General features: G+C 42.4%; 1 protein-coding gene across 1 annotated transcript in view; it reads left to right on the top strand.

The window, feature by feature from the left end:
- The first annotated feature begins 1,616 nt into the window (after positions 1–1,616).
- The window catches only part of FRMD4B (FERM domain containing 4B), a 195,853-nt gene continuing 171,785 nt past the window's right edge, over positions 1,617–25,684 (top strand). The window contains exon 1 of the mRNA XM_077276140.1: positions 1,617–1,842. The gene's annotated coding sequence lies outside the window, so the exon portion shown is untranslated. The remainder of the gene's footprint in view (positions 1,843–25,684) is intronic.

The raw sequence follows: 25,684 nt of genomic DNA, 5'->3' as shown, positions 1-25,684 counted from the left end.
GGAAAATCAAAATTAGCGCATAAATTGGCCAATTCATGTGTACCTGGTAGCCACGATAAGGCATTTCTCGTTTACCAGGACCTAACAATGCCATCCTCACTTAGAATAAAGTCTTCATCTGTATGGGAACCTGTGAGTCCTCTCTTAGACTAAAAATCTACATCTGTGTGGAGGGGTAGGGTCCTCTATTGAATCTGGTCCATCAACTTTCGACCAAACATTCTATTGTCCAACTATTTTAGTGTTCCAATATGTTGCAATACAACTAAATTGCAGCGTGTATCGGCAGTCCAGTATTGTGGTCTTCAATATTAAAGTCATGTGTGAATTACCACTTAGGACCAAAATCCACAGGTCCCTTCACAGCCATGTATGTAAAGTGTGGGAGTATAGACTACCAGAGTATAGACCACTGGCAATGCTGCACGACCAATGTCCCTATGTAGCGTAAAATGACTGATAGCAGAAAGCAATAGAATGCATTCAACTGTACAGCAAATAGAGGCATGATTAACTTTACGCTCCACCATATTTCATGTGCCTGAAGGAGAAGAGTGTCATGATCCAGGTCGGGGTTTGCTTCTTGCCTTTCTTTCCCCGGCCTGTTCATGGAGGGGTTAACCTTTCCTGTCTCCCTATTGTTCGTGGGTGGCTATTTATTGGTGCCATTTCTGGTAGCATTTGTCAGTGATAGCTCCAGTCTCTGGCTTGAGCAGCTGACCGGTATACCCTAGCGATCCTTCTGCCTCTGACTACCCATATTTGTGCCTGACCCTTTCCCTGTCTCTGACTTAGTGTGTGTTTGGTGGTTCCCTACGGTGTATGACTCGGCTTGAATTATGAACCCTGCCTCCTACTTTCCGTCTCTGTTACTGCGTTTCCCGTCTTGCTTTGACTCTTTGGCTCGTACCCTGACTAAGACTTCTGTCTCACGTTTTGGATCTTGAACTCCGTCTGGTACTGACTTTTGACTTGTCTCTGACCACGTGCATTGCTGTGACCACTGGTACTTCGTCTTCCTGTTTGTTGCTGACCGGCCTGTCTGACTACTCTGCCGCCTCCTAGTGGTGCCCTGAGCTTTGCACTGTGGTGCTACAGGGTGAATGCTACCTGTTTTCCCTTACCTGCGCCCCCTGGTGGAGGTTGCATGTAACTGTCTTGCAGTTGCATTACAGACCGCAGGTAAAGCCCCCAATCAGTGATCCCTCTTGGTAAATGCATTATCTGTGTGCATCTTCGGCAATCATAAAACCTGATAGAATGTTTCCATTGTTCTCTATTGACGTCACAGAGTAACTAATTAGGGTTTGCACCTTTCAAACATGTTTTCTATTGTAACACAATGATTACACCTACAATGTAATGCCATCCCCTGCTTTTGCCTGTTGGCCATGGCAGTGCACTGAGCACTTGGCTATTGCAGTGGTGCTTTCCATCCCAGATTCTGCAGCAGTGATGAGGACCAGGAGGATCAATGATGTGGGGGGTTCTCCATCTGGGAGGGGAGGGAGGCAGTGCCAGCTACTAGGGGCATCCCCTGAGCTGTGACATGCAGGCAGGCAGGCAGGGACTGTGACAGGCAGATCTGTCTCTCCATGCAGCAGCTGAGGAGGGGAGGAGAGGCTGGTGGGGCTTTGTGTAGTGAAGACAGACAGCAATTGTGGGAATAATAAGCCAGTGCTGGCTATAGAGGCGTGGTGCAAGCACTGGCTGTGGAGTGTGCACTCTGGAGGATACGCCCAGGGCTGCTGCCTGCACCCCTAACCCTGGACTGCACCCCATGTGTAGCTGCAAGCCAGGGGACCCCCTATCTGTATACAGGACCTGGGCAGCAACAAAGAGGTAGGGTCCCATATTCTATATATACATTGTATGTGGAGAGTGGGCATCTATGGAGCCTTCCATTGTACATGATGGATGGGGCTGCTGCAGGACAATGCCCGGCATTATCCCATGGGGCTGCGCAGGGTCACAGACACACTCGGGGGTGCCCATTGTCTGCAGCCCTCCTGCACCCCCTGTACACAGACAAGGCAGAACTCTGGGCTGGAGCACAAGCCGGTCCTGGCTCATCACTGACTGCTATCAATGACCCAGAGACACAATGTAACAGGGTCCTGCACAAGGCTGACCTTCTGTTACAGTGTGTTATAGGATTATTATTCATTATTACTATTATTACTACAGTGTGTTACATTATAGTATTAGGATTATTATTTATTGTTATTACAGTGTGTTACATTATACTATAAGGATTAGTATTTATTATTACTATTATTACTACAGTGTGTTACATTATAGTATAAAGATTATTATTTATTGTTATTTATTATTTATTGTTATTACAGTGTGTTACGTTATAGCATTATTATTTGTACTATTATTACTGTTATCATTATTATATTTCTGTGCATTGTTATCTGTTCATATAATAGTTATAAGGAGGTGAAATCAACTTAACCCTAGAGAATTATAACAAGTGTGTGCTGTGTACTGCTCACTATACTATAATTTATAGATAGATGATAGCTGAATAGATAGATAGGAGATAGATAATAGACAGATAATAAACAATAGATGGATAGATAGATAGATAGATAGATAGATAGATAATAGATAGATAGATAGATAGATAGATAGATAATAGATAATAGATAATAAATAGATAGATAATAGAAATATAATAGATAGATAGATAATAGATAGATAGATAATAGATAGATAGATAGATAATAGATAGATAGATAGATAATAGATAGATAATAGATAGATAGATAATAGATAGATAGATAGATAGATAGATAGATAGATAGATAGATAGATAATAGATAGATAGATAGATAATAGATAGATAATAGATAGATAATAGATAGATAGATAATAGAAATATAGATAGATAGAGATGAGATAGACGTCAAGATGCATAGATGTAAGAACTCATTGTAAGCTAAAACATATATATGTGTCATGCTTTGAGGTCTCACATGATTTTTCTTGGTGACTCTTTTGGCACTGTCTCTCTCTCTCTCTCTCTTTCTGTGTTATGGTTTGTAGTTTTAATAAAGCGACTTAATTAGAGATTGCGAGTGGGTTCTGACTGCGGACAGTGGGACGTGCGCTCACAGACTCCATGTACGGGAGAGAATCCGGTATCCGGTGATAGATTTGGTAATTTGTTGATTGATTCTGGAACGGTTTGATGCCATAGAGGATGGAGGTGCAGCTGAGGTCACCCTTGGCCACGAGGGGTTAAATGTCTTGATTGATGTTACTTCTGATGCAGCATGTCATACAGCTCTGTCCCCTCAGTTCTCTCTGTCTGCAGTAATTTTGCCATGTGTGATGTTTGGTTGTGAAGTCGGCACTGTATTGCAGTGTTATGTCTGAGTGTTATGTCTGAGGTGCGGTGCTTCTTCAGTGCACTGTATTGCAGTGTTATGTCTGTGGTGCGATGCTTCTTCTGTGCACTGTATTGCAGTGTTATGTCTGAGGTGCGGTGCTTCTTCAGTGCACTGTATTGTAGTGCTATGTCTGAGGTGCAGTGCTTCTTCAGTGCACTGTATTGTAGTGCTATGTCTGAGGTGCGCTGCTTCTTCAGTGCACTGTATTGCAGTGTTATGTCTGAGGTGCGGTGCTTCTTCAGTGCACTGTATTGCAGTGTTATATCTGAGGTGCGGTGGTTCTTTGGTGCACTGTATTGTAGTGTTATGTCTGTGGTGCGATGCTTCTTCTGTGCACTGTATTGCAGTGTTATGTCTGAGGTGCGGTGCTTCTTCAGTGCACTGTATTGTAGTGTTATGTCTGTGGTGCGATGCTTCTTCTGTGCACTGTATTGCAGTGTTATGCCTGAGGTGCGGTGCTTCTTCAGTGCACTGTATTGCAGTGCTATGCCTGAGGTGCGGTGCTTCTTCAGTGCACTGTATTGTAGTGCTATGTCTGAGGTGCGGTGCTTCTTCAGTGCACTGTATTGCAGTGTTATGTCTGTGGTGCGGTGCTTCTTCAGTGCACTGTATTGTAGTGCTATGTCTGAGGTGCGCTGCTTCTTCAGTGTACTGTATTGCAGTGTTATGTCTGAGGTGCGGTGCTTCTTCAGTGCACTGTATTGCAGTGTTATGTCTGTGGTGCGATGCTTCTTCAGTGCACTGTATTGTAGTGTTATGTCTGTGGTGCGATGCTTCTTCTGTGCACTGTATTGCAGTGTTATGTCTGAGGTGCGGTGCTTCTTCAGTGCACTGTATTGTAGTGCTATATCTGAGGTGCGGTGCTTCTTCCGTGCACTGTATTGCAGTGTTATGTCTGAGGTGCGGTGCTTCTTCAGTGCACTGTATTGCCGTGTTATGTCTGAGCTGTGGTGCTTCTTCAGTGCACTGTATTTTAGTGCTATGTCTGAGGTGCGGTGCTTCTTCAGTGTACTGTATTGCCGTGTTATGTCTGAGGTGCGGTGCTTCTTCAGTGCACTGTATTGTAGTGCTAGGTCTGAGGTGCGGTGCTTCTTTGGTGCCTCCATTCTATTCATCGTCTGTGGGGCTGTCAGGAACTGTGCTTGGTTATTTCTTGTAGTCCCATAGACAATGAATGTAGAGGATGCATGCATGCATACCTTCAGGAGCACCATTTTTGGCCCGATCTTGGGGGTCCCCTGTGGTCGGTTTCCCGGTGATCAGCAAGTTACGGTATTCCCTATCCTGTGGGAATAACTTGATTTTTTGTGAAGTAACACTTTAAATAGTAGTATCATTAACCGAATTCATAGATGGATTATCAAGAAGTTGTAAACTGTAATATCCACTGGATTTGCACTTTCACAGATGTTTCTGTATCTCCCATGGACTTTATCGGTGGGTGACCACTCGAGAGGAGCCATAAGTGATTGTGAATGTCTCCTACTTTGGTGCAAATTACAGTGACAACAGTTGCAATGGAGAAAACAACAAGACGATCCCCAAAAGGGGAATGGTTTTACAGGTGGTGGCCACAGACAATCCCTCTGTTGTTATCTTTCCTCAATAATTCTTTTTCAGTTTTGCTTTTTGCTAGTATCCTTGTCACTACTGATAGTAGGAGGTGGTACCTGCTGCCCACTCAGGTTGCACAGGTCTTCAGCTCATCCAGGATGGCACATCCATACATGCCTCCAATTGACTTTTAGGTTAATTTAGAGAAATCCATCAGTTAGTTTATGATTTTCTTTTCTCATTTCATTCTCAATGTATTACACAATTTATATCAGTAAAGATTTTCAAATTTAAACATTTGTTCATCAAGATCCGATGTGCAATTTTAACTGTTTCCTTAATTTTTTGGAACGGCATATATGACACTTGTCTATTGGGTCTGTCTAACAGTACTCTCACGTCTTGTACTGGGAGAGAGAAGGGTCGGACAGATTGGATTTTAATCTCCCTGTAATCCTCTGTTCTTCTTGTACCTGATATGTCTGGCAGACATGTGCTTCTTGGCCTAATTGAAAGAAAATGTTAAAAGATGATCGGCAAGACGATCAACAAGTCCAAGTATTTATTTTCCTAATTCTAAAACAAAGCACCACTTATCTCTGTGGAACCAAAGGGATAAGAGAGGAGTGGACTAATATGCCCCCCACATGATTCATGTTTCTGCCATTGACACTCTTTGACTAAGGGACTAACAGGACTCGTACATCATATTGCTGAGGGTTCCCATAGACATTAGATGGTCGGATAGTCCTGCCTACTTTAATGTCAATGATGATGTCAGGATTGCGCTAACTGGTGGAAACTGGGTTCATTAACCTTCAAGGATGAAGATTCAGAGAGGTCTCCTAGAGCGAATGTGTTCTCAGTGGAGAGAAGACGGTAATCTGCAACCGGACAGCTCTCTCTTGAAAAACAAAATCCTACCTCAAACACTTTAGATGGTTGTACAGTCCAGCCAAAATTTAGTTTAAAGTGTATTAAAACACGTTAGAAAAATGGTGTCCGAATCGACGATGGCGACAGAACCAGCCGCCTATCCAATGTGTATGCGATCTTCCCAAACCTGCCTCGACAGATGGGGTAAAGAAGGATCGGGTATCTTGAATTTTAATGCTTTTTTCTTTTCAATAGAGGTAAGCTGCAGCTAGAGGAGCCCAGTGGTGGCTTAGTACCCTTTTACCATTGAGAACACATGTATGCTCTGTTGAGATACCGTGAGTGTGCATATGTATGGGCATCGGGAGAGATAGTCAATGGCATCTTAGACCGAAGACAGAAAGATTTTCCTGCTACAGTCCTTAAAATGGGTAAGCAAAAGCTGTAGGCCATCCCTTGCACTGATGAGGTCAATCACGGAAGAATCAGACTTTAGGTGGGCTTGTGTTAATCTTGGGTTTGCCCAAGGAATATAGTGAGTATCGCATCAGCTTGAAGAGCAGCCATGTAATGGTCATTATTCACAAGTCTATTTCCACTATCTTCGTTTTAAGAGTCCAAATCAATGTGGTGATAAAAGCTTTCTCTTGAGCAGGTGCTAAAAGCACCATAACACCATAACCGTTACTAGAAGAAAGCAGGTACTTTATCGTACAGAAGACCCACCCAACATGGAAGCTTGGGGAGTTGAAGAAGCGTTTTGTATTCCCAGGTCCGCGGTGAGCAATGACTTATTCATGATGATTGTCTACATGCATTAATCAAGAGATTTGTTTTTCCAGACCTGTTAATGTAAACAGCGTGGATTATATTGGAGCCCTTCCCTCGTAGACAGTATAAGGAATGGAAATAGCTAATATTCGTGTATGATAACACGGGATTATTGCATGTGACGCGGAGGTTTCATTCAACTCTTCAGTTAGCGGCTGGAAGTTAATTGTGCAAGAGAAAAGACATGTTTATCTAGGACTCGCTGGCAGGAGCACAAAGGCTCTTCCTATGCGTAATGACAGAGTAGGAGACAGCGCTTAGGTTATTGTGAGCCTTCAGCTTTAACCTACAGGAAACACTTCCTGCTGGAACTATTTTGGTGCACAAGTTTTATTTTTTTTTCAAACTAAAGTTTGTAGGGAAGTGTATGTGGTTGTGTGTGCTGCTATTTTCATATTGTACATTTCTGAGGCTGAATGCCTTATGGTTCATATTTTGACCTAGACGTTGAGACAAATAATGGCCTATAGATTGTTATAGTGGCCTTCAGTCAGATATACCGTATCTATGTTCATGACAACTAAGAACTTCTTAAAAGAGTTGTCCAGGGCTAAAATATTGATGACTTACTCTCAATATATCAAATTAGTGTGGTTCCGACATCTGACACCTCCATGATCACGTGTTACCAAGTCCTGTAGCCCCTCGGAAGAATACAGTATATTGAGCTGGTGCACCACAAGTATGTCCACTGTGTAATGGTCTTTCTCAGATACTCTAACTCAGCTCATATTTAGTTGATTACGTCTTGAGCTACAGTGTACAGATGTGCTGTTTCGTCTGTGGGACCTGATAACAGCTAAATGGGGAAAATTCCCAATGATGTGATAATAATGACTTCTTCCAAGGAAACATCATCGATATCTTAATGCCCCCATACACATTACATTAAAGTCGCCCAACTCTGCCAATATCGTCAGAATCGACTGACAGTCTAATGTGTATTCGGACCTCCCGACTCTCCCTAGACAGATGATGTCGGGAGAGAAGGACCTGTCCTGTTGGATTTCCAATGATCGATCCTTTTGTTCTCCAGAAGATGAGCTGGAGTGTTCACTGTTCCTGTATCTGTGGGAGTCAGGAGAGATAGCTGTCAGCCAAATGATAGTTTGGCCAACAGCTATAGAGGTCCTTAGTCCTGGACAAGCCCTTTTTGTTGACCAGAGACACAAAATAACTGTCAGCCGAATGCTGGCTCCTGTTGGCTCCTCAATAAACATGCATGCCCAGCTGAGCTTCCATGTTTTGATTTTTGATTTTTTCAAATGGGAGAGTGTCAATCAACTTTTCCTATGGATTTCGCTCTTGACTGTTAGTGCCAGGAAACCTTCATGCAGTTGTGCTACAGTTGGAGAAGCATCATAGTACATATCTAAAAGAACAGAGACCATGAGATCATACTTCCCAACTAGGAGGGACAGGAAAAGATGGCTCTGCTCTGGTGCCTCCAAAGAAGATCCTACAAACATTGATTCTCCCTTACTCACTCAGTATGGTGGAGCAGAGACCTGTCAGCTCCATGTTCCACCAGTATGTTCACATGTATCCGGATGAAGTTTTAAGCGGGACATGCCGCCAGCCTCCTGGATCCTGGACATGCTTATGATACATCTGTGGCTCATAGAGGAGAGTCATAGCCACTACTCAGAGTCCACATTTATTATTATAATTTAATTTTTATTTATTGCTCAATGCAACCAATATATTTCGAAGTCTTGCACACAGTCCCTGTCCACAATGGTGGCTCCCAAAATAATCTATGTCACATACAAATATAACAGGACCAATTTTATAGGAAGCCAGTTAACCTATCAGTGTGTTTTTGGAGAAAATTTGGGGAAAATAAGCATTTTGTTTGGTTGATAGCAGGAAAAAATGGACATTTTCCTTATTTTTGTCCAGTGAATTTCATATTGTACTGGGTTATAAATATCCTTTCGGCCCAGACTGCTGGAACAGCGAAAAACACAGTGGGATTTAATTAACACCTTTACTTCTTTCGAGAATGTACATTTTTTGTCTGTCATGCAAGGAAAGATTTAAATAGCTGCGATAAGTGCATAGATTTTCAACATTTAGCTATGTGAAAAATATAAATTTAATGAAGACTTTATATGTATATATGAATCACTTGTTGCCTGGTGAGTAAGTTAGGTCATACTTTCAAACTCAGAGAATGTTCGTGAGCTCACGAAAAAGAAGACCCCTTTTGAAAGAGTTGGCAAATCTCGTGAGTGCTGCAAGCGTCCCTCCAGCCTTTTGGGGGGCTGGAACACAGAGATCCATTGTCTAAAGGCATATTCAGAGTGTAAGATGGGCATAGGCTGCCAGAAAAAGTCGGGGATGCAAAAAATACAAATATTACACCATTATACTCCATCTCCCATAAAAGAGATTTGGAAAGCATGAGATAGGGACCAACATACTTTAATTTACTTATTCAATAATGAATCCAGTTATCCTCAGTTTCTATATCCATAGTGGGGCACAAAGCTGACATATGAGATGTTCGTTATGGGCATGGTAAAATATTTAAAAAAAATTAGCCCAGTGGCGTGACTTGAAGCTTGTGGACCTCAATGCAAAATCTCCAACAGGACCCCCAACTGTCATGGATCTGTAATAATCTTTTTTCTTCTAATACGGTCCACAGGGTCCATTTGTGACCCTTAGGCTCCAAGGCCCATGTGCAACTGTAACCATTGCACCTATTATAGTTACGCCCCTGGCTTAGCCCCGTTTAACTCTTTTAGAAAGGACTACAAGGCAAGTATTGCGCCCCATAACCCAGAAATACCACTGTAAAATAAATAATGCCCCCCTAAGTGCACCTTTAATGCCTCATTAAAAAGTAATGACGTCCCTGAGTGCCCCCTCCAAAGTTATAACGCCACCTTTGTGCCACCCTCCACAAAAAAAAGGAAAGTTTATACTGAATCCTTCTTTGGGTCGTCACAAGCAACGCAATTATGTCATTTTACTGCCTGCGACTGGACACTGGGGACCTAGAGGATGGAAAGTAGTAAGGCAAGGAGCTTATGGCTTCCTACTCCACAGGACCCAACTGTATGGGCGTCACTTTGACCCCTCTAAAGTTCAAAGTAGCGCTCAACTGGAGACCGGGGCACCCAGCCAAAAGTCCATGGCAAACGCATTGCCCTGAATCTTTTTTTGCGGCCTTAAGAAATTCACTCCCAGGCCAGCCCCCATTGTGGACACCCACTTTTAAGCCATAAAATCCTTTTTTTATCTTAATATACGACTTTTTCGACGCCTCATCTGCCATTTTCTCTCACAGCACCGAATGGTCTTAGGTGAATTAATATGTCAGTATTAATCGTATAAATCTCATCTCTAAGCTGGCAATTTGATGCTGGTCTCACATTTTTTAACATTTCTGGATGACCTTACTAACAATATTTAATTTGGGATTGTGTATAGCATGTCACTCATCTATTTCTACACAAAAATTTCACTTTAATTTTTCACTACATAGGCCTCGTTTATCTGAGCTATCTTGTTGCCTATAGCAACCAATCAGAGCTCAGCTTTCAGCTCCAAAGCTGCTCTGCACAATTGAGAGCTGCTCTCTGATTGGTTGCTATGGGCAACAATTATAGTTTTCCTGTTAGGCCCGTGTGTAAATTTACAGGAATGTCCAAATGCTTCGGAGGACAACACCGCAGCACTTCTAGAGAAAAAACAAGGGGGATGATTTGTTTTCAGCTTCATCATAATGATTGGCGTAGCTGATAGTTATATGACAATATGGGGCTTAACCCAGACCCGTAATTCTGTCCTACTAAAATGACTGTTTGAACCGACCCTGGGCATTATAATTAAAAGATGAAAATTATAAGTAAAAATTGCCCTTCTGGGACAAAAACAGATAAACATAACCAATAAATCCAATTTCTTACACAAAACAGTCTTATTAAATAAAGCATTAAAGTATAAAATATAAATAAATAAAAATATGGATTTCCAGTTTTTCGGGGGATGTCACCATCTTACCCCTTCAAAAGAAATGTACAAAAATTAATATTAATTTATTATTAATATTCATAATTATTAGTGGTCCACTACTTAAATTTCTACCCAAATTCCAGTGCCCCAAATCGTATTTCCCCCATGTGTTATATTTTCAGCTATTTTTTTTCTTTTTACGTGAAGCATTACATAATAACAAATGTCTGGAAAAAAAAATCAATATTCCATTTGTGCACTAATATTCTCATTTTTCTTCTTGTTTGCTCGGTGACCCTGTGTAATTTTTTTTATTGTCAGTGATCTTACGAGAATACTTGGCGTCCGTGTACCGCTGCAGTCGGGTCTGACCTCTTAGCGGCTCTTTAAGTCCGCGAAAATATTACGCTATGCCATTAATTGCTCGTAGTGTCAACTAAAGAGACAGCGCTGCGTCTGATGGGAGTTATGGTTCATCTGTTCGTAGGATGATTTACAGTTCTCCATGTATTAATTAATCTAATCTGAGGAAAAGTCCTATTATTTTCAATAAATACCCACAGGAATGTGGATATTCAATGCAAATAATGGGATGACTACTGAACAGTGCAGGCCAAGACTGGCGTATTCCCATGGTCCCATTTTGCCCTGTCATTTGCCATTTGCCTGGTGATGATGAGGGCCCTTTAAGAGATGCCAATCACTATAATGGGTCATGTGTAAAGGAAGGAACTCAATTGAAGTTGGCCCCAACCTACGCGTATTCCGGTTTGCTCATAAACATTAGTGAGTATGAGGTGAGACTATTCGACGGGTTGTCCTGCCTTTTGATACAAGTCTGCAGTCACTCTGTGTGACTGCAGACTTGTGAATCCTCAGAGCGCAGTGTGCGCAATGTCAGGATTCTCCAGTGCCTGCATCGGGAGCAGGCAGTCATGTGACTGCAGTTATACAATTTACATATTCCCTGCCATATTCCAACTGTCATGATCCGTTCCAGAGTTTAGTCCTGTCTGCTCTTTCTCTGGGTGGATCATGTCAAGGGTTAACTTTGGTCTGCCTCATTCTGGTCTCGGGTTTGCTATTTAGCTCCCAGGTATCCTGAGGGCGGTGTCAGCTATAGCTCTGTCTTTGGCGTGTGAACTTGACTCTGGAAGCCCTTGATTTGTCCTACTGTGAACCCTGACTTGTCCTGTGTCTGTTATCTCCCCCTGCCTGCCCTTTCTCAGTGTCTCTTTGTTTGTCTGTAGATCTGCTTGACTCTCTGGTTCTGACCTCCTGGCTTGGCTTTTTGACTGTTTCAGTTTGTCCCTATTGTACCGTATTTTGCCCGTCCTGGTTTACTGATCCCTTGCTACGTCCTGACTATCCATTCTGTCTAAATCCTTTTGTACTCTTGTGCTGTCTTGTGCTCTGACCTCGCTCTCGCCACTAGGTGGCGTCTGTTCAGTTGCTCTGTGTGTGCAGTCTGGCTTCCCTACCAAGCTCCCCCTGGTGGAGGTTACGCTGTACTGCACTGCAGCTGCATGACACCAACTAGACGTATCCAGCCTCTCTCAATGCAAGTGAATAGAGAGTGGCTGGATACATCTAGTCAGATTGTGACTGCGTGTATGCAAATCACATACTTGCAATCACACACCCGCCAGCTACCGACACCAGAAAATACTAAGCTCCCCCTACTGGTGGAATCATTTTCATTGGTGTTACCTTTAAATATGTTTATTTGGTTTTACAGATATGACAAATATGTTGTTTTCAGCAAAAACGAACTCTTTTCCGTACAAATTGCTTTTGTAATTTGCATGATAATTATTTTAGATTTTTAGAAATGCCAAATGAGTTTTCACATTTGCCGCAGCATAGGGCAAGAGTAGATTTCACTAATCTGCCTGCTAATTGAGTGTTGAGCATTGTGCCAGTAATTGCAACCTGCTAATTTATGATCCCAAATGAGCCTTAGATTTTTTTGCTTTTTATTATGAAAGCCAACAAAATTTGAGGTTTGCGTGAATGCAGAAGTTTTTAGATGTTATTATTAAATTATATTTATTCCATTTTTTATTTGACTTTCATACCCACTTTATTTTTTGTTCTGGCGGGGGAGGGGGGGTTTACATCAACATAGCCATATGAGAGATTTCTTTTTTAGATTTGTATTTTAGAAATAACATTATTCAGTTTATCATATAATGTAGCTAAAATCGGGGGAACTTAAAAATTGAAATGTGGTTAAATGGTGAAAAAAACAGCGATTTTCCATTGTTTTTTTGTGCTTTGTTTTTATAACAATAATTGTGCAGTAAAAATGATCTGGCAACATCATTCTTCAGTTCTGTACAATTACAGTGATACCAAACTTATAACATTTTTTATATTAGTTAAAAAATTCTGAACATTGTAAAAAATATTTACTTTGTGGCTCCATTTTCTTCGACCTGTAACTTTTTTTTGTCAATTGAGCTGTGTGAGGGATGGTTTGTTGCTCACCAAGCTATAGATTTTATTGATACTATTTTGTATTATTATTATTATACATTTTTATAGCGCCATTTATTCCATGGCACCTTACATGTGAAAAGGGGGCAAATATAGACAGATACATTAAACATGAGCAAAAATCAAGGCACACAGGTACAGAAGGAGAGAGGACCCTGCCCGCGAGGGCTCACAGTCTGCAGGGGATGGGTGAGGATACACTAGGAGAGGGTAGAGCTGGTTGTGCGGCAGTTCAGTAGGTTGAGGATCACTGCAGTCTGTAGGCTTGTCGGAAGAGGTGAGTCTTCAGGTTCTTTTTGAAGGTTTCCATGGTAGGCGAGAGTCTGATGTGTTGGGTAGAGAGTTCCAGAGTATGGGGGAAGCACGGGAGAAGTCTTGGATGCGGTTGTGGGAAGAAGAGATGAGAGGGGAGTAGAGAAGGAGATCTTGTGAGGATCGGAGGTTGCGTGCAGGAAAGTACCGGGAGACGAGGTCACAGATGTATGGAGGAGACAGGTTGTGGATGGCTTTGTATGTCACTGTAAGGGTTTTGAACTGGAGTCTCTGGACGATAGGAAGCCAGTGAAGGGCTTGGCATAGGGGAGAGGCTGGGGAATAGCGGGGAGACAGGTAGATTAGTCGAGCAGCAGAGTTTAGGATGGATTGGAGAGGTGCCAGAGTGCTAGAGGGGAGGCCAGAGAGCAGAAGGTTGCAGTAGTCAAGGTGGGAGATGATAAGGGCATGCACTAGTGTTTTTGTGGTGTTGTGGTCAAGGAATGCGCAGATCTGGGAAATATTTTTTTTTAGTACAATAAGAAGTTTTGATCACTTTTTATTGCATTTTTGGGGGCAACTGAAACAAAGCTATTCTCACATTTTTATTTTTGTCTTCAAAATAATTTCATATTTTAATAGATCGGACCTTTACTAACATGTCAAATTCCATTTAATATTTTTTAAAGCATTTTTTTTGTTATTAATTTATACTTCATTTTTAGTGTCCCTAGGGGACATCTACCTGTGCTCGTTCGATTGTATACTATGAAACTACCGATCTCCTGTGAAGCCCAACCTGTTGGATTGATATGAGCACCAAAAGAGGGTAGATGGAAGCCTTCAGTAGATCTGCGAACTGTTGCACTAAGCAGTTGTGCCATATAAATGTCAGAGATTGACAGTAGCACTTAAGGGTTAAACAGGAGACACTAATCATGTTGCCCATTAAGGTAGGGGTCACATGATGGATGTACACAGTGTCATCACATATGTTATTGATGGGGACCACTATAGCTGCCATAATACTGAGGGGGTGGGGTGCTTATTTTTTTTATTTTTTAACATTTTCTGCTTTTTTTTCCACTTTTGAAAAATCACAGCACATCCAAATGGATCAGTAGCAGATATCCAAGTCCAACACTTTGATTTTTGGCTGTTCATGTACTATGGAGTCACACCAGGACTAGTCTGCATCCTTTCCGTGTGGAACCTACAGAAATAATATGCATGCTCATCGTTTCTGCGGATCCCTTTTTTACCATGGTGCAGACCAAAGTCCACCAAGATTTTTTCCGGAGTGTGTACCGCATTCTACGTGTAATATTGCCAGATTTTATGAGGATTAAAGTCTCATTCAGACCTCTGTTTTTCAGATTATACACATACCCATTGTCAAGAATAACACCGAGGTGGAGGGTGAGGGGTTGGTGCAGATCCCACCGCTGCCAACAGTTTGTCAAGGATAACAGCCGGGGGTGGGGGCACACAGATCCCACCGCTGCCACCAGTTTGTCATGGAAACGCAACTCCGCTGCCCCCAATCATCAGGACAGTTACACCTTTGACTGTGATGATGGACGAGGCCGCGGCTGCTTCCACTACTAGGCCGATTATTGGGGAAATCACAGTAAGCGTATGGTATATACACCTTCAATTCCAATGCATTGAATGAATATATATATATATATATATATATATATATATATATATATACACCCCCGTACGGTACTGACAGCTCCACAATAACAAAACGAACCACTAACAGCCACCACCAATCGTTTATACAGGCCGATTGGACATCCTTTACAGGTAGCATATGACTTCAGGGGTGCGGTTTACAGAGCAAGAGGAACAGAGCTATTACATTTTATATATTTAATCTGGAAAGGTAGGCAGTGTTTATAAAAAAAATATAGAAAGATTATACAAAATGGGAACAAAGCAATACGGCATATACAATCACATGGAATATAAAAAGGAATAGCGAAAGAATTGGTAAACCTGATATTGCAGGAATGGCTCTTATCTGTATGGAGGGAAGCACTCCGATTAGGAAAATGGAGCACTCTCACAGAGAACTGAGTCTTCCAGAATGACCAATGACAGAAACCCAAACTCTCATTTTTATTAGATCAAGGTTATGCCCACCTACCTCCCCTTGGTGAGCTTAGCTGATTTGGAACCAGGCACCACGTGTCACAACACCGCATCACACCCCTGGGGAGAGCGAGTGCCGACGCCACAGGAACTTACCCAGCAGGGGAGGTGAGTATATGATTTATTATTTTATCGGGGCCAAACATTTAGTTTAAGAAGAGGTTATCCTAATAGTGGACAACCCCTTTAAAGTAGTGAGTGGCTTTCTAACGGAAACCTGATATTTATTTTAACTGCTTCAAGGTTAAGGAACCCCGAAACAGTGAAGAGAAGTAGCAAAAGAATGATCATGTGCACAGCAAAGTCATTTTTCCATTGCTGTGCTCTATATTCATTTTTTCCCGTGGTTTTGCAACACTTTTTTTAGGCAGATTCCAGGCGGAATCCAGCTGAAAAAGATGTCGCATGCACATACCCTGATGGTGTACAATAGGAAATATAAGCCTATGAGAAAATCCGCCTTTTCCGATAATGACCCCCCCCCCCCCCAGTGATACGCAGCAGTGATGTGATATCTGATAAGCATCCCCCCCGGTGACTGCTCTGCTATCCATTAACTCTGCGCTGTATCGAGGAGCGGTATCACGCAGATGATTGGCTGCCCCTGACTTCCACTCTCGTTAGATAGAACAAGTGACACGTATAAAGTAGGTCAGCTTTCCACATCACCCACATGCTGATCAGAGCTGGCCGTCTGTGCCATCTTAACGTTTCTGTGTCATAAGGTCAGCACAATCTCTAGGGATGCAATCGCTCATCGTACTTTAATAAAGTTTAGTGAAACGTGGATTGCACGCTCCCATATGTGGAAAAGATCTTATGAAATTGCAGCTGCAGAGGCAGAAGAACTCGATTGTTCAGATCCTTTAATGCTCAGTACGTCAGATGCAGCAGAGCCGAGAATGTCATTTGGTGCAATGCACCGTGATATCGTATTATGCCCTCCGCAAGTTCCCATAGATTATTAGGTGAACCTACCTGAGCGAATGATCACAACAATGTCAGCTCTGCTGCATCTGTGCCTGATCCATGGACGATTGATTGGTTTATTGGGTGTCCCCTAGATCTTTCCATAATTTGTGCAAGAAGTTTACTAAACACAGTGCTCATGTCGGAAGAAAATAAAAAAATGGCACTCCGTTCATGAAGCAGGAAGAAGTGAGAAAAGTTATATCCCTGGGAGCCCATGCTCGCCAATTCCTAGTATGGGGGCCCCAAATCCTTATTACTCCTGACCATATCTCCGAAGACTACAGTTGTACAGCCCTATATAACTCCATGGGAAGTACAATAACAGCTGAGCACTCCCAAAGACCGCAGACAATTGAATAAGGTGGGACCCCCGTCTTATAGATCATAAGCAGGTCCAGTGGTGAGAACCCCCCAGTGATTTCAATGTTTATCAAAAAGCTGGCAAAAGAATCGGCTGAGCAAAGTGCAGCAAATCTTTGGGCACAGCTATGGGCACTGTAATAGCTAGTGTAGTTACATTGTTTCCATTATCACTAAGTAGATGTAAACCAGGGATGCACGATTTTTTTGGATCAAGGGCCGCAATGCCAAACCGAACCAAGCCACTAAAAATTTAAAGGAGTACTTACATGAATATATCACCAGAAGCATCATCAGTACATTAATACATCACCAGAACGACCATCAGTGCATTAATACATCACCAGAACTACCATCAGTACATTAATACATCACCAGAACCACCATCAGTACAATAATACATCACTAGAACCACCATCAGTATATTAATACATCACCAGAACCACCAAACATACATTAATACATCAGTACATTAATACATCACCAGAACCACCATCAGTGCATTAATACATCACCAGAACTACCATCAGTACATTAATACATCACCAGAACCACCATCAGTACAATAATACATCACCAGAACCACCATCAGTATATTAATACATCACCAGAACCACCATACGTACATTAATACATCAGTACATTAATACATCACCAGAACTACCATCAGTACATTAATACATCACCAGAACCACCATCAGTATATTAATACATCACCAGAACCACCAAACATACATTAATACATCAGTACATTAATACATCACCAGAACCGCCATCAGTACATTAATACATCACCAGAACTACCATAAGTACATTAATACATCACCAGAACCGCCATCAGTACAATAATACATCACCAGAACCACCATCAGTATATTAATACATCACCAGAACCACCATACGTACATTAATACATCAGTACATTAATACATCACCAGAACTACCATCAGTACATTAATACATCACCAGAACCACCATCAGTATATTAATACATCACCAGAACCACCAAACACACATTAATACGTCAGTACATTAATACATCACCAGAACCGCCATCAGTACATTAATACATCACCAGAACTACAATAAGTACATTAATACATCACCAGAACCGCCATCAGTACAATAATACATCACCAGTCCCACCATCAGTACATTAATACATCACCAGAACCAAGTTTTGCGTATTTGAGGAGAGATTTTGAACATACGCTAACTTACACTGAGTTTTTAGACTCGAATACATGTGAATATATTCAGAAGGGCATGGTGTCTCTTGGACGGTTCTGCGGGCCGTAAAATATCCTTTGGCGGGCCCTATGCAGGCCTGATGTAGGCTAAGGTGGGAAGAATTTGGGTAGTTGGGGTGCGGATCCGATGGATATAATTCAGAAATGACTGACTAAAATATCAAATGGGCAGTGTGGGGGCTTATATTCTCTGGCTATTTTTGTGGAAGGGGGATTTTCGGGCAATCAACATTTTTCACATATTGATTTAATAAGGGATAACTTGCTGACTGTTAGGACCCCACCGATCTTGAGAACGGGGTTTTGAAATTCTGTATTAACATGTAGCTGTGGCGACACGTGTTCTACACCTCTCCATTCATTTTCTACGTGACTTTCTCAGGTGCAGTGCTTGCATTGCCATGCAGATCATTATAATAGGGCACCAATACGGTGCCCATAGTGGTACCCAGAATTCTGTTGGACTTCGCTCATCCTGTTCTTTGTGCCAGTCTTCACTGTGATTCTCGTATTCTATTCTCGATGATCTTATATTAAACATGCGTTGGTCATCAGTAAGCAGGTCTGTTTTTTATAGCTTTAGGCTACTCCGCAGAGAAGTAGGTACGGCGCGGAGCACACTTGTGGAATGTGCAGTATTCATCCCACCTACGCTTTTGGGAATACATGATAGCCTATAATGGATTTTATTTCCCAGCGTAACCGCCGCCTCTGTATCAGGGAGTTCAGCCTGTTCCTAATACTTTACACTCCTTAAACCCAACCCTTCCCGCTTGGTAACGTTTCTTATTTGATGTGAAAAATTCATTTGGAATTTATTAAAATGGAATTATTACTTTTGCAGATTTCATCAGATGGAAAGAAATCATTGTATCGAGGAAGATCTGACAACTCTCCTGTAGTTTTAGTAAACACTTGCAATTCCTATAGACTCTGCATAGTGCCATTCCTCTGTAACTCCTCCTGTAAATATAGGAATTAATTAATTACTGGGTGTTACCATGCTTCAATTGCATGAGCCTACACACTCTGATGAAACACTGCTGGCAGTGTCAGACCGCCGGGGGTCCCACCTTGTCATTCCTCTGTTATCCATCCTGGAAATATTTGCACTGATGAGGGGCGGCACCCTGAAACACGGTGTCTCCAAAATTAATATTCGGTTTGGGGTTTTATCCTAAGTCTTACTGCAAGGCTCGTTAAAGGGTCGATATTGACTTTTAGGATTGCTACTTCCAATAGGTGGCACTTAGAGTTCTAGTCCTCCTCTCTGAAGGGGCAGTTTGCATATTTAATTACCCAGAGGAGCATTGCAAGGCTTAAAAGTCTCCTCACATTGGCATACTAGGCTTGGCATGTCACTCTCCATAAGGAGAAACGTTACCCCTTGGATCCCGGACAGACACCTCTTGCCCAGCCAAACCAGATCTCACACTTTGCACTGATGAAGGACTGCACCCCGAAACACAGTGTCTGCAAATTGAGATTCTGGTTTGGCTTTTATCCTAATTTTTGTGGCAAGGCTCGTTAAAAGGTCAATATTGAGTTTTAGGATTGCTACTTCTTATAGGTAGCACTAGAGTTCTAGTCCTCTTCCTCTCTGAAGAGACAATTTGCATCCTTGTGGATAGTGACAAGCCAAGCCTGGCATGTCAGAGTGAGGAGATGTATAGGCCATGCATGATCCTCTGGGAAATTAAAAATGCAAATTGCTGCAAGGTTCGTTAAAGGGTCGATATTAACTTTAGGGTCGCTACTTCCAATAGGTGGCACTAGAATTCTAGTCCTCTTCCTCTCTGAAGAGACAATTTGCATCTTTGTGGAGAGTGACAAGCCAAGCCTGGCATGACAGAATGAGGAGACGCATAGGCCATGTGGGCTCCTCTGGGAAATTAAATATGCAAATTGCTGCAAGGCTCATTAAAGGGTCAATATTGACTTTTAGGATTACTACGTCCTATAGGTGGCACTAGAGTTCTAGTCCTCGTCCTCTCTGTCTTATTGATAAGGAGAATGCCCAGTTTTTGCGTGCTGTATCCAGGAAGAATAGCAGAGGAATGGCAAAATTCTTAGAAAACTTGCACCATAATTTATATTATGGGTATGTACTTAGTGAATCAGACATGTTATGAGAGGTCTTATGTGAAATTAATTATCCAGAGTGGCGCTCTCTTTTTTGTTTCTCTGCAATACAGCCACTTTGCACTTCTGGATAAATGCTGCTCCAGCATAGATCACTACTTCTGTGTAGAATAGGCGGCTCTCCGCAGATCAGCACCTTTACGGGTAAATAAATCTTACAGCAAGCGAAACGTGCTGAGAAATGCAAATAAGGACGACGGAAATAGCTTCTGGATTCTGAGGTCTCGTCAGGATGTTTGCCTCATTCCGCTCTTCACAGTTCCGGGGTGTTACTTCTTGCCCCTCTTCCATTACTGTGAATACGAGATTCTGATAAAACGTTCCGTGGAATGGAGTAATATGTGTGAAGATGAATATTTTACTGTGAAGGAGGTGAGAATCTTCAGACGCTTATTGGGTCTAATGAGAAACGTTTCTGCTGAAACCGTCTCCCAAAACAGGACTGCATGGTGGGGTGAATAGTAAGGCTTGTCCGAAAAAGGGGTAACGAAAATTCAGCAAAAAAGAGCTGCAGTGTAAAGTATGGAGGAGAGGCAAGACAGCAGGCGGATCTGTTTACAGCTGTACACATGTATAAAGATAATGGCATCCAAGGCATATGGATGGGGTCTCAGCAGCAGAATACTTGTCCACTGCTTGGACCCCCATCAGTCACCTGACCCCAGTTTTCCCAGGCAGCAAAATTGGGGCCAGAATCGGAGATCGCATTGGAAGCTTTCTCAAAGCCATAGACTTGTATAGTGCTTCTCCATTCAATGCCCGCCAGCCACGGACTCTAACGATCAGCGGAGGGTCCCAGTGTTGTATCCAATAGGGGGGGTTCTCCACCTTTAGGGCACTATTCCTCTAGTCACCTTCCACGACAGCACAAATTCGATGCTGCTGTCGTGGAAGGTTCCTAGAAACCGAATTACCGGTAAGTCTAAATCTATTTTTTTTCTTTTTCTTTTGCTTAAATGCATGTATTTGGGGCTGAAATCATTTTTTACAAGTTGATTTATTTATAAATTTTGCACCGTGTCCCTTCTACAGCTTCTGTGTTACACCGTCTATTGCTGACTGCAGAATGAGTTAACTGAGGATCCATAAGTGAGCTCCTTCTGATGGTCTATTGGGAGAATTTGTAACTCTGTTCTTCTGTCTTTTTCTGAGCTCCTCTCAGCTGATTTATGACCACAGACCACATCAAAGCTGAGCTGTGACTTCACCTATTGTGAATGGTGGTTTCTGTGTTATCTATTGTATAAAGAGGTGTTATCAGCCATTGTACAGGAGGAGGAGGTGAGCTGTGACATCACCTATTGTGGATGGTGGATCCTGTGTTATCTACTGTATATAGAGGTGTTATCAGTCATTGTACAGGAGGAGGAGGTGAGCTGTAACATCAGCTATTGTGAATGGTGGATCCTGTGTTATCTACTGTATATAGAGGTGTTATCAGTCATTGTACAGGAGGAGGAGGTGAGCTGTAACATCAGCTATTGTGTATGGTGGATCCTGTGTTATCTACTGTATATAGAGGTGTTATCAGTCATTGTACAGGAGGAGGAGGTGAGCTGTGACATCAGCTATTGTGTATGGTGGATCCTGTGTTATCTACTGTATATAGAGGTGTTATCAGTCATTGTACAGGAGGAGGAGGTGAGCTGTGACATCAGCTATTGTGAATGGTGGATCCTGTGTTATCTACTGTATATAGAGGTGTTATCAGCCATTGTACAGGAGGAGGAGGTGAGCTGTGACATCACCTATTGTGAATGGTGGATCCTGTGTTATCTACTGTATATAGAGGTGTTATCAGCCATTGTACAGGAGGAGGAGGTGAGCTGTGACATCACCTATTGTGAATGGTGGATCCTGTGTTATCTACTGTATATAGAGGTGTTATCAGCCATTGTACAGGAGGAGGAGGTGAGCTGTGACATCACCTATTGTGAATGGTGGATCCTGTGTTATCTACTGTATATAGAGGTGTTATCAGTCATTGTACAGGAGGAGGAGGTGAGCTGTGACATCACCTATTGTGAATGGTGGATCCTGTGTTATCTACTGTATATAGAGGTGTTATCAGCCATTGTACAGCAGGAGGAGGTGAGCTGTGACATCACCTATTGTGAATGGTGGATCCTGTGTTATCTACTGTATATAGAGGTGTTATCAGTCATTGTACAGGAGGAGGAGGTGAGCTGTGACATCAGCTATTGTGAATGGTGGATCCTGTGTTATCTACTGTATATAGAGGTGTTATCAGTCATTGTACAGGAGGAGGAGGTGAGCTGTGACATCAGCTATTGTGAATGGTGGATCCTGTGTTATCTACTGTATATAGAGGTGTTATCAGTCATTGTACAGGAGGAGGAGGTGAGCTGTGACATCACCTATTGTGAATGGTGGATCCTGTGTTATCTACTGTATATAGAGGTGTTATCAGTCATTGTACAGGAGGAGGAGGTGAGCTGTGACATCAGCTATTGTGAATGGTGGATCCTGTGTTATCTACTGTATATAGAGGTGTTATCAGTCATTATACAGGAGGAGGAGGTGAGCTGTGACATCTCCTATTGTGAATGGTGGATGCTCTGTTATCTACTGTATACAGAGGTGTTATCAATCTTTGTACAGGAGGGGGAGGTGAGCTGTGACATCACCTATTGTGAATGGTGGATCCTGTGTTATCTACTGTATATAGAGGTGTTATCAGTCATTGTACAGGAGGAGGTGAGCTGTGACATCACCTATTGCGTATGGTGGATCCTGTGCTATCTAATCTTTATAGAGATGTCATCTTTGGTCATAATCCTGTCAGTGATGATAATAAGACTGAAGAAACGTCATCTTCGCAAAACAAGTAGTCTGAGTCTGATCCATTAGATCTAGTAGCCAGTGTAAAAATGGTAAGATTTTTATTGTATTTTTTCATATAGATAGTAATATGAAAATTTGAAAAAAATAAAATAAACATAAAAATGCTAACAATAAACAATATGTTATTTCCTGTTGACACATTCCCTTTAACATTTTTAGGAACTTCATTTAAGCGAATTATACATTTTCTTTTATTGTTTAAGTACTATGTGTCGTACCCTACACCCTACATGGCGTACCCTACAACCTACATGAAGTACTCTGTACCCCATATGACGTACCCTGTACCCTACATGACGTACCCTATACCCTACATGATGTACCTATACCCTATGTGACGTACCCTATTCCCTACATGATGTACCTATACCCTACATGACGTACCCTATACCCTACATGATGTACCTATACCCTATGTGACGTACCCTATTCCCTACGTGACGCACCCTGTACCCTACATGATGTACCTGCAGCGCCCCAGAGTCCTGGTCATTGCAGTAATGTCGCTCTTCCACAAGGGGGAGTGATATTACGTCTGATGGTACTAAAGGAGATCTCCTGACCAGGTATCACAGTCACACACTACACTTCACACTCCAGTCCACCAGGGGGAGCCTTGCTTCTATCTATTAGGCCACTCCTCACACACGGGTAAAACTGGTGGGTTGGATAGGAAGTCAGTGAGAAGCTACCTGGGTTTGATCCAGAGAGGACCTGTCAGGCAGACAGGGGGAGAAGGAGGAACATCTGAGCTGCAGACAGAGGTCCCTGTCAGGGGTGGGATCCTGACAGAGACAGAGCGAGAGATAGAACGTTACGGAGCTGCGCCTGCACTTCATTGCGGCAGCATCCTAAGAAAGGACACGAAGCGAAGTATATTGTGGAGAGTTAGAAACGAGATCACAGCACAAGGAGATAATACCGGGAGGAGGGTCTGCCCCGAGATCAGCAACATCCTTCTGAGGCGCGTAGGCCGGTGGCTGGAACACCGAGGTAGTAATTGACTCTACGCATTACTTCAGACAACGGCAGGACAGTCAATTCCAAGTTATACAAATAAACACCGTGTGCACTGCTATGTATTGGTGCAGAGACTAGGTTCCCAAGCCGTATAGTAAATTGTAAAAAAGTCTCGCACTCAACTTAAATCTGATAGATTTATTGGTACTAAGGTAGCAATGGAAACGTTTCAGCTCTTATCGAGCTTTCATCAGTCACTACAACATTTGAAAAAAGAAACTCATAAAATACAATGTGCAAAACAGAAAAACATATAAACCAAAGTATATACAGCTTTCCACAAGAGATTAACAAAAGCCAGATTCATAAATACATCAAAAGTATGGTATTGCAGAGAGTATACGCTTATACATTCTCGCTCGATACATTACATGATTAATAGAGAAAACACACATACCGTGCTGTGCCTTATAGTGTGTCGAACGTGTCCTTATTTAGAATGCAGATCATGCATGATGCCTAGTGTAGCATAGAGAGAAGATAAAGTTTATAGTTGTATAGCAAGGGCCTCTGATGTTATGACCCAACATCAGAGGCCCCTGCTAGGGTCATAACATCAGAGGCCCTTGCTATACAACTATAAACTTTATCTTCTCTCTATGCTACACTAGGCATCATGCATGATCTGCATTCTAAATAAGGACACGTTCGACACACTATAAGGCACAGCACGGTATGTGTGTTTTCTCTATTAATCATGTAATGTATCGAGCGAGAATGTATAAGCGTATACTCTCTGCAATACCATACTTTTGATGTATTTATGAATCTGGCTTTTGTTAATCTCTTGTGGAAAGCTGTATATACTTTGGTTTATATGTTTTTCTGTTTTGCACATTGTATTTTATGAGTTTCTTTTTTCAAATGTTGTAGTGACTGATGAAAGCTCGATAAGAGCTGAAACGTTTCCAGTGCTACCTTAGTACCAATAAATCTATCAGATTTAAGTTGAGTGCGAGACTTTTTTACAATTTACTATAGTCAATTCCAAGTTGGCTGCCCAACCTTAATACCTAAGAAGACACAGAGGCAAATTGTGGGAGAGGGGCGTCTCTAGGGTCCCTATAAAATAGCTCCAGGCCTACCCCGTCATATGGGTTGTCCTATCCATACCATCTGGGGGACAGAGAGAGAGATAACATCAGAGACATCTACGAAAGTTGTGAGGACTATCCCGTGGTGCTCAGCAGGGAAGTACTACAACACACAGGCGCTAGTAGGAAGGCTACTGATTTCCACCTGCACAAGGCAGCTCTGGATGTGCCTTCGGACCGGCCGGACTCTGCCTGCCCTGTGAACAGTGCTCTGGACTGTGGACGCTGAAGTCTACAGTAAAAGGTAAAGAGACTGCAACCTTGTGTCCTCGTTATTCATCACACCTTACAGCATCCACCATTACCATCTACTCATCAAGGGAAGCCCTGGGGACATACTTCACCTGTGGGAAGGTATATCATATAGCTGCCATTCCATCACCCCAGCGGACCCCTCAGCAGCGTCGGTCATCCTGACCGAATACCACAGGTGGCGTCACGA

This window comes from Ranitomeya variabilis, chromosome 8, assembly GCF_051348905.1.
Source record: "Ranitomeya variabilis isolate aRanVar5 chromosome 8, aRanVar5.hap1, whole genome shotgun sequence".
In the NCBI taxonomy this organism is placed as follows: domain Eukaryota; kingdom Metazoa; phylum Chordata; class Amphibia; order Anura; family Dendrobatidae; genus Ranitomeya; species Ranitomeya variabilis.
Note: the sequence above shows the minus strand (reverse complement) of the source record. Positions and strands in the feature narration are given on the sequence as shown.